Source organism: Artemia sp. Qi Xiang Cuo, chromosome 17, assembly GCF_049724085.1.
Source record: "Artemia sp. Qi Xiang Cuo chromosome 17, ASM4972408v1, whole genome shotgun sequence".
Lineage (NCBI taxonomy): Eukaryota > Metazoa > Arthropoda > Branchiopoda > Anostraca > Artemiidae > Artemia > Artemia sp. Qi Xiang Cuo.
Window position 1 is genome coordinate 40,637,196 of NC_142810.1, and position 7,805 is coordinate 40,645,000.

The 7,805-nt window shown below is 37.4% G+C and overlaps 1 protein-coding gene across 2 annotated transcripts in view; it reads left to right on the top strand.

The window, feature by feature from the left end:
• Positions 1 to 7,805, top strand: part of LOC148942198 (protein HID1) — a 116,232-nt gene that overhangs the window by 16,156 nt on the left and 92,271 nt on the right. The window lies entirely within an intron of this gene.

Consider the following 7,805-nt stretch of genomic DNA (forward strand, 5'->3'; position numbering starts at 1 on the left):
TAAAAAAAATTTGCCAGACAACAAATAAAAATTAGTTTTGTTTTACAACAATAAAAGTTCAAATCTTTTGGCATCATATCCAAAAGCCTTTCAGATAGTTTGTGGTAACAAACTGGAAATAAGGAGCAATGCGGCTCAATAGTAACCAAAACTCTAGTCTTGATAACAATAGATACATCAAAAGAATTTAGTTTTGATGCGTGTTCAAAATATATAAAACTCATCAAATTTAATATTACCCATCAAAAGTTACAAGTTTGAAATTTTTTTTCCAATTTCTGAAAAAGGGGGGAAATACCTCAAAACCTATAGTGGTCTAAATGAAAATAACACTATCAGATTCAGAATATGAGAGAACCCTACTGTAGAGGTTTCAAGCTTCTATACACAAAAATGTGGAATTTTGCATTTTTTGTCAGAAGAAAGATCATTGATGTGGGTTTATTCGATTGTTATTTGTTTTTTGTTTTGTATCCCCCTGTGATGATTGCATTTAACCAGTGATCTTAGAAGATTCAGAGAGGGATCACTTGATCGGAAATCAAACGTTCTAGTGCCCTTTTTAAGTGGCCAAAAATATTGGAAGGCAGCTAGCCCCCCTCTCACGCCCCTTTTTCCCAGAAAGTTGCCCAATCAAAGTTTTGAAATTGCACATTTTTCAGAAGATGTCTTGACCCCCCATAGTCCCTGGGGATAGGGCTGCAAGCTATGACTTTGCCCATTTTTTACGTATAGTATTGGCTATTGGGAAGCATACAGACGTTTTTCAGGGGGATCTTTTTGGTGAAAATTTTCCATTGTGGGGAGTCAGATTTCCCAGCATTATTTTAAAAAATGTTCAGAAATTAAATACAAAAACAGTTTGTTCAACTGAAAGTAAGGAGCAACATTAAAACTTAAAGAACAGAAATAATAACGTGTATGAGGGGAGTTGCCCCCTCGTCTTTACCTCGCTCTTTACTCTAAATTTGTTTTTTTTTTTTTTAGAACTTTTAAAAGAGCTTATTATTATTCTAATCAAATGGCGCTTGTGGCTCAGGAATCATTCTCAAATAATTGGAACAAGAAGTCAAACCTTAGCGTAAACAGCAAGGTATTAAGGAGGAGGCAACCCCCCTCATATACGTAATAATTTCTGTTCGTTTTTAGTTTTAATACTGCTTCTTACTTTCCGCTGAAAAAACTAGTTTTTTTAAATTTAATATTAGCAGGGAAGAAAACCCGGAAGTTGGCATGAAAAGCTTAGCATAAAAACTAAGCCTAAACTAACTAATAAAGAGCTGAAAAAAAATACAAGTGCTATATTGAAGCAGAATGTGTACAAGGCAACAAAAGATTTTTTGCTGTTTTTTGCTCCAAGTTATTAAAAATATAGCCAGTTTTTCAGTCTTTTTTTTTTGTTTGATTATAAACCGAAAGGGAGTATGGCCCAAGAAATTATTTTCTATTTAATCAATGAGATGACCTAAGCAGAATATCAAAATTAAAACCGTAAAATTTATTTTCTTGAGGTAAGACTAATTACGATGCAACACCAATTTATTATTACAACTTAGTGAAGACCTCACGGCTTAGTCTCCTGAAGAAGTTTGGACGGCTGTCAAAGGGACATACCAAAACAAACTGCTAGCCAAAAGAAACTTGGATCTTGATTGAGACTTGGAATCTGATTGATGGACATAAAACAGCAGAGCACATGGACCTAACAGCCGCCACTCTTGAAACCCTAATCACTTACGGGAACCTCAATAGGCAGATTGATTAGCAGGTGAAGAGAAGTTCAAGATGAGACAGATGATGTTTCCTCGAAAATAAAGCGATTTTAGCCAAGAAAACAGCAAGAAAATATGACTCTAGAACCTTTTACAGGATCACAAATGAAATCATAAGAAAAGCCACATGGTTTACAGCACCATGTCAAGTATTATCAGATCCTGAAAAGATGGGACAAGACGTGGGTTTCCTAATTCAAGAGAATACTTAACATACCAATTCCTGTTGACCAAGAACAAATACCTGACACCCCATTCCTGAACCTTAAAATCTACACTGACCCTCCAAGTACGGTTGAGATCACAACTGCTGGAAAACTCCTGATAAATTTAAATAGCTCCCAGAATAGATGGCATTGGAGCAGATATGATAAAAACTTCTTTGTGGACAAACCTGACAATGTAGACGACTCTATTCACAGTGATATAGATTGGAGAAGCTATGCCCAAGGACTGGATGAAACGAGTTCTTGTTAAGGTGTTCAAGAAAAGAGATGCTGGAGTATAACAACTATAGAGGTATTAATTTACTACCTGTCTCTGGAAACCTACTCACAGTCATAATATTGGACAGAACTAGTAGAGCACTAGACCTCTATTTACGTGAGGGACAACACGGATTCGGTCCCCAAAAGGTCATGCAAGGACCTTATGTTTATCCTTAGAACACTCGTTGAAGAATCAAACGATTGGAATAAAAAGTTGTATTTATTATCCATAGACATTGAGAAGGCCTTTGACTTGATCTGCAGAGAAAGTCTCTGAGATATTCTAAGGCTCTACAGACTACCAGAAAATACAATAATGGGGATTACTACTTATTACGCTGACACTGAATGTTGCATTAAGACCAAAGCGGGCAAAACAAGGATGCGCTCTGTCTCCGGTTTTGTTTGCGATTGTCATGGGTTACGTCCTTAGACAGACAGACGACAGCTGACGACGTAGCACTGCTGGAAGAATCAGAACAAAAGTCGCAAGAAGTGTTTGACTCCATAGTGGAGAGAGCAAAACGTTTAGGAATATATACTTATATTCAAGCGAATGTTGGAAGATAAACCAGCAACAGGAGAAGCGCATGTAGTCTTTTGAGAATAACTGCCTTAGAAGTATTCTTAAGATTCACTGGCAGCAGAAAGTCACTAACAAGAAATTCGTCAAAGGACTGGCCAGCCGCTTGTCACGGATATTCTTCGGAAAAAAACACTGGTCCTATCTTGGACAAGTGCTGTGGTTGGACGAAAGTCGTCTCCCTAGCATAGCATACAGCTGGAAACCCAACGGTAATCGTAGAAGAGGTCTTCTGAAGAATACGCCCCGCAGAACACGACCAAGATCCGTAGACGGCTTTGACCTCACTGACACCAGAATGGGAGGATATCATCGCAGCGTCAACCATGCGCGATGAATGGAGACGCTTCGTCGATCCCCTATGCGCCATAGATGACACCAGAGGGACTAAGGTCTAAAGTAAGGCCCATTGTATATCAACGATTCAGCTCTTAAAACTTTATAGGATCAATGAATTGGTTGTTGAATATATTTGTATACCACTAATATATATAAACGAAGACATATGCTAGAATAGGCTTTGGACTAATTTTCTGTTACTATGATGTTTCTAATTTAAAAAAAATGGGGATTGAGTAGTGCACTTAATCCCAAGAATACTCATTGCTGTCCCCAAAGAAAAATCCACAAAACTCTTTGAGAAACTAGCTTTTGAACTAAGACAAAATGAAAATATTTAATAAAAGGTAAGGTTTTTAAGTGAGACAGTGAAAAAACATCTATATCAATAAGATACTGATTTTTTTACTTCATACCTGGAAGCTTCTATCAATGGAAAGAAAGAGAAGACTCGACTAAGAAGTAACGTGTGCAAGAAAATACCGTAAAGGGGTGAGAAAATCTAAAAAAAATTGAAAAAACAAAAGAGGTTCACATCTGATGAAGTATAATTTTGTTTAGTACAAGTTCTAAATAATTTCCAAAATAGTGACAAAACACCAAATCAAGGTAGACACGCTGTGGTCTCATGTAGACACGCTGTGGTCTCAGTTCCCATCATGGTTGCAGTGGTAGTTGAAATCTAGAGAAGAACAAACCTCAGGTCATAGTAATTAAAAATTAAAGATAGGCGTTTTAAAAAGAATTGCTAGTGAAAAAAAAAACTCGCCATTTTTAGCTGATTCAGGAATGGTAACTATTATCTCGATTAGTCTTAATAATAATAAAAAAACAAGTTTTATCAACTGAAAATAAGGAGAGGAACATCAAAATTTAAAACGAACAGAAATTATCATGCATAAAGGGGGGGGGGGTTGCCCCCTCCTCAGTACCTGGCTCTTATCGCTATAGTTTTTTAGTATTAAAAAACTTCTTATGTTCTAATTAAATGGCGGTCCTTGTATTTCAGGGACTGGTCTTTTAAAAAACTAAATAAAAAAAACAAGTTTTTTTTTGTCTGAAAGTAAGGAGCGACATAAAAACTTAGGACGAACAGAAATTATTCCGTATATGAAAGGACTGTCCCCTCCTCAACGCCTCGCTCATTATGCTAGAGTTTTTTATTGTTTTAAAAAATAAAGTTGTGAGACAGGGACAAACTGTAGCGCAAAGAGCGAAGCGTTGAGGAGGGGACAGCCTTTTTCCCCTCCTCAAAAATTGCTGAAAATTTTTCTCAAGCATACAAATAGCAGGCCAAACTATAAAGTCTTAAAAATCGAAAAGATTTAAAGTGTTATTTTCTTTTTCCCTGAAAAGACTATGTCAATATAAAACGAACAGAAACTAATGAAAAAAAGCTTTTTGCTCAAAATAATGTTTTTCGAAGAAAAGTAAAGAACTCCATTAATCAAAAAATTAGCAAAAATAAAATCAAATAATCCACCAAGCGTTAAACTACAACAGATCAGCATCGGTAAATAATGAAACCCAAAACGAACACAAATTACAATAAATAACCGAGTCAAACTCAAAACAAGCAGAAATTAACATAAGTTGGGCGCAAAACCCCTATGCCTTCCCAAGGCCAGAACAAAATTTGCACTTTACTGAAAAAAATAAATGTTTTTACTTTTAAAACTTTGATAAATCAAATAATATTAATATTTTGATTAATAAAATTCAGTATATGAATATTAAACTGACAATGCACATTCATATGTATTTTTTAAGAAAGTGCAAATTTTGTTCAGAAAGTGCAATTATGTTAATTTCTGCTCGTTTTGAATTTGACTCGGTTATTTATTGTAATTTCTGTTCGTTTTGGGTTTCATTTATTTACCGATGCTGATTTGTGGTAGTCTCACGCTTGGTAGATTATTTGAATTTATTTTTGCTCATTTTTTTTTTTTTTTTTAATGGAGTTCTTTACTTTTCTTTGAAAAACTTATTATTGTGGAAAAAGTTTTTTTTTAAATCAATTTAAGAAAATGGCAATCAAAATTTTATCAAAAGGGTGGGGGGGGGAAGGGCGTGGGGGAGGGCTTAGTTGCCCTTGAATCTCTTTTGACTTAAAATATAAGCTAGAACTTTCAATTTTCAATCAAATGAGCCCTTTCTTTGGTTTATACGAGCATTCCTTCCATAAGAACGATATTACAATGACTGCCCCCGGGCCCTTTGGGTTGTGTTGACACCAGAGTTTTTTTTTATCTGACCTTTTAACTATGTTTAACAAAATGGCTATCTCAAAATTTTTGTTTGATACATTTGGGGAAAAAGGGCGTGGGAAGGGGGGCTAGTTTCCCTCTGATCTCTTTTGACTCTTAAAAAGTCAGCTATAACTTTCACTTTCCAAACAAATCAGCCCTCTCTGAAGTTTATACGAGTAACCTTTCCATAAGAACCATATATACCCCCAGGGCGTAATTTAAAATGCCTGCCCCCAGGTCCTGGGAGGTTTTGTTGCCACCAGAGTTTTTATCATCTAGCCTTTTAAGTGTTTTTAACAAAATGGTCAAAATTTTTATCTGATGCATTTGGGGAAAAGGTTGTGGAAGGGGGGGGGGCTTTTTGCCCTCCGATCTCTTTTGACTCTTAAAAAGTGAAGTAGAACTTTCACTCTACAAATAAATGAGCCCTCCCTGAAGTTTATACGAGCATCCCTTCCACAAGAAACATATATACCCCCCAGGGCATAACTTACAAAGCCTGCCCCGGGCCCGGGGGGGGGGGTTTCGGCACTGGAAATTTTGTTATCTGACCCTTTAAGTATTTTTAACAAAATTGCTATCTCAAAATTTTTATCTGATACATTTGGGGGAAAAACGGCGTGGGGGGGGGAGTTTAGCTGCCCTCCGATCAATTTTGACTCTTTAAAGGGAACTACAACTTCTAATTTCCATTCAAATGAGCCCTCTCTGAAATTTATACGAGCATCCCTTCCATAAGAACCATATATGCCCCCAGGGCATAACTTACAACGCCTACCTTCGGGCCCTGAGGGGCTTTGTCGACACCGGAGTTTTTGTTATCTGACCTTTGAACTATTTTTAACAAAATGTCTATCTCAAAATTTTTGTCTGATACATTTTAGGAAAAAAAGGAGTTGTGGGGGGGGGGGGGTAGCTGTCCTCCGATCACTTTTGACTCTTAAAAAGTGAACTAGAACTTTCAATTTCCAATCAAATGAGCCCACTCTGAAGTTTATATGAGCATCCCTTCCATAAGAACCTTGTATGCCCCCAGGGTATAACTTACAACGCCTGCCCCCGGGCCCTGGGGGGTTGTGTCGACACTGAAGTTTTTGTTATCTGACCTTTGAACTATTTTTAACAAAATATCTATCTCAAAGTTTTACCTGATGCATTCGGGGAGAAAGGGTGTGAAGATGGGGGGGGGGGTGGTGGCTAGTTGCCCTCCGATCTCTTTTGACTCTGAAAAATGAATTAGAACTTTTAATTTCCAACCAAATCAGCTCTCTCTGAAGTGTATACGAGCATTCCATCCATAAAAACTATATTACTTACGACATATTACCATATAACTTACAATGCCTTCCCCCGGGCCCTGGGGGGTATGTCGACACCGGAGTTTTTGTTATATGATCTTCGAACTATTTTTAACAAAATGGCTATCCTAAAATTGTATTTGGGGAAAAAGGGCATAGAGGGGGGGGGGGGCAATTGCCCTCCGATCACTGTTGACTCTGAAGAAGTGAACTAGAACTTCTAATTGCCAGTCAAATGAGCCCTCTCTGAACTTTATACGAGAATTCCTTCTGTAAGAACTATAGTTGCCCCCAGGGCATAACTTCCAGCACCTGCCTCCGGGCCGTGGGGGGGGGGGGGCTGTGTGGACCACAGAGGTTTTGTTATATGATCTTTAAACTATTTTAACAAAATGACTACCTAAAATTTTTATCGGATGTACTTGGGGAAAAAAGGGCGTGGAGGGGGGTTAGTTGCCTCCGATCACTTTTGACTCTTAAAAAGGGCACTAAAACTCTCGATTTTCAATCGAATGAGCTCCCTTTGAAGTTTATATTACGACCCCTTCCATATGAAGTGCCTCTGGGAAACAAAAAATAAAAATAATAATACAACTTAGGAGTCGTATGGCCTTAAGTATAGGCAACGCTATAGCATTGCCTGTGATTGGGATAAAAAGTCAAACTTTAGGGCAAAGAGCGAGGTATTAAAGAGGGGGTGACTCCCTTTATATACGCAACAATTTCTGTTCATTTTAAGTTTTGATATTGCTCCTTACTTTCAGTTGAAAAAACTTGCTATTTTCTTAAATTTAATTTCTGATCATTTTTAAGTAATGCCAGGAAGTCTGGCCTGCCTCCATTAAAAATTCCTTCTCCCCACGGAAAATCTCTCCATGGAAAGTTCTTCCCTCATAAAATCCCCCCCCCCCCTTTCAGGAAAATCTCCTTCAGACAATTCTTTTCTTGCTGAAAATTCCCCTCGGAAAATTTCTTGCAGACAATTCTGGCTGAAAAATTTCACTTGATAAAGACTTTAATTTCTGACTGTTTTCCAAATTTAACTAGAAACCTCCCCTCCGTGGGGATTTTTCCCG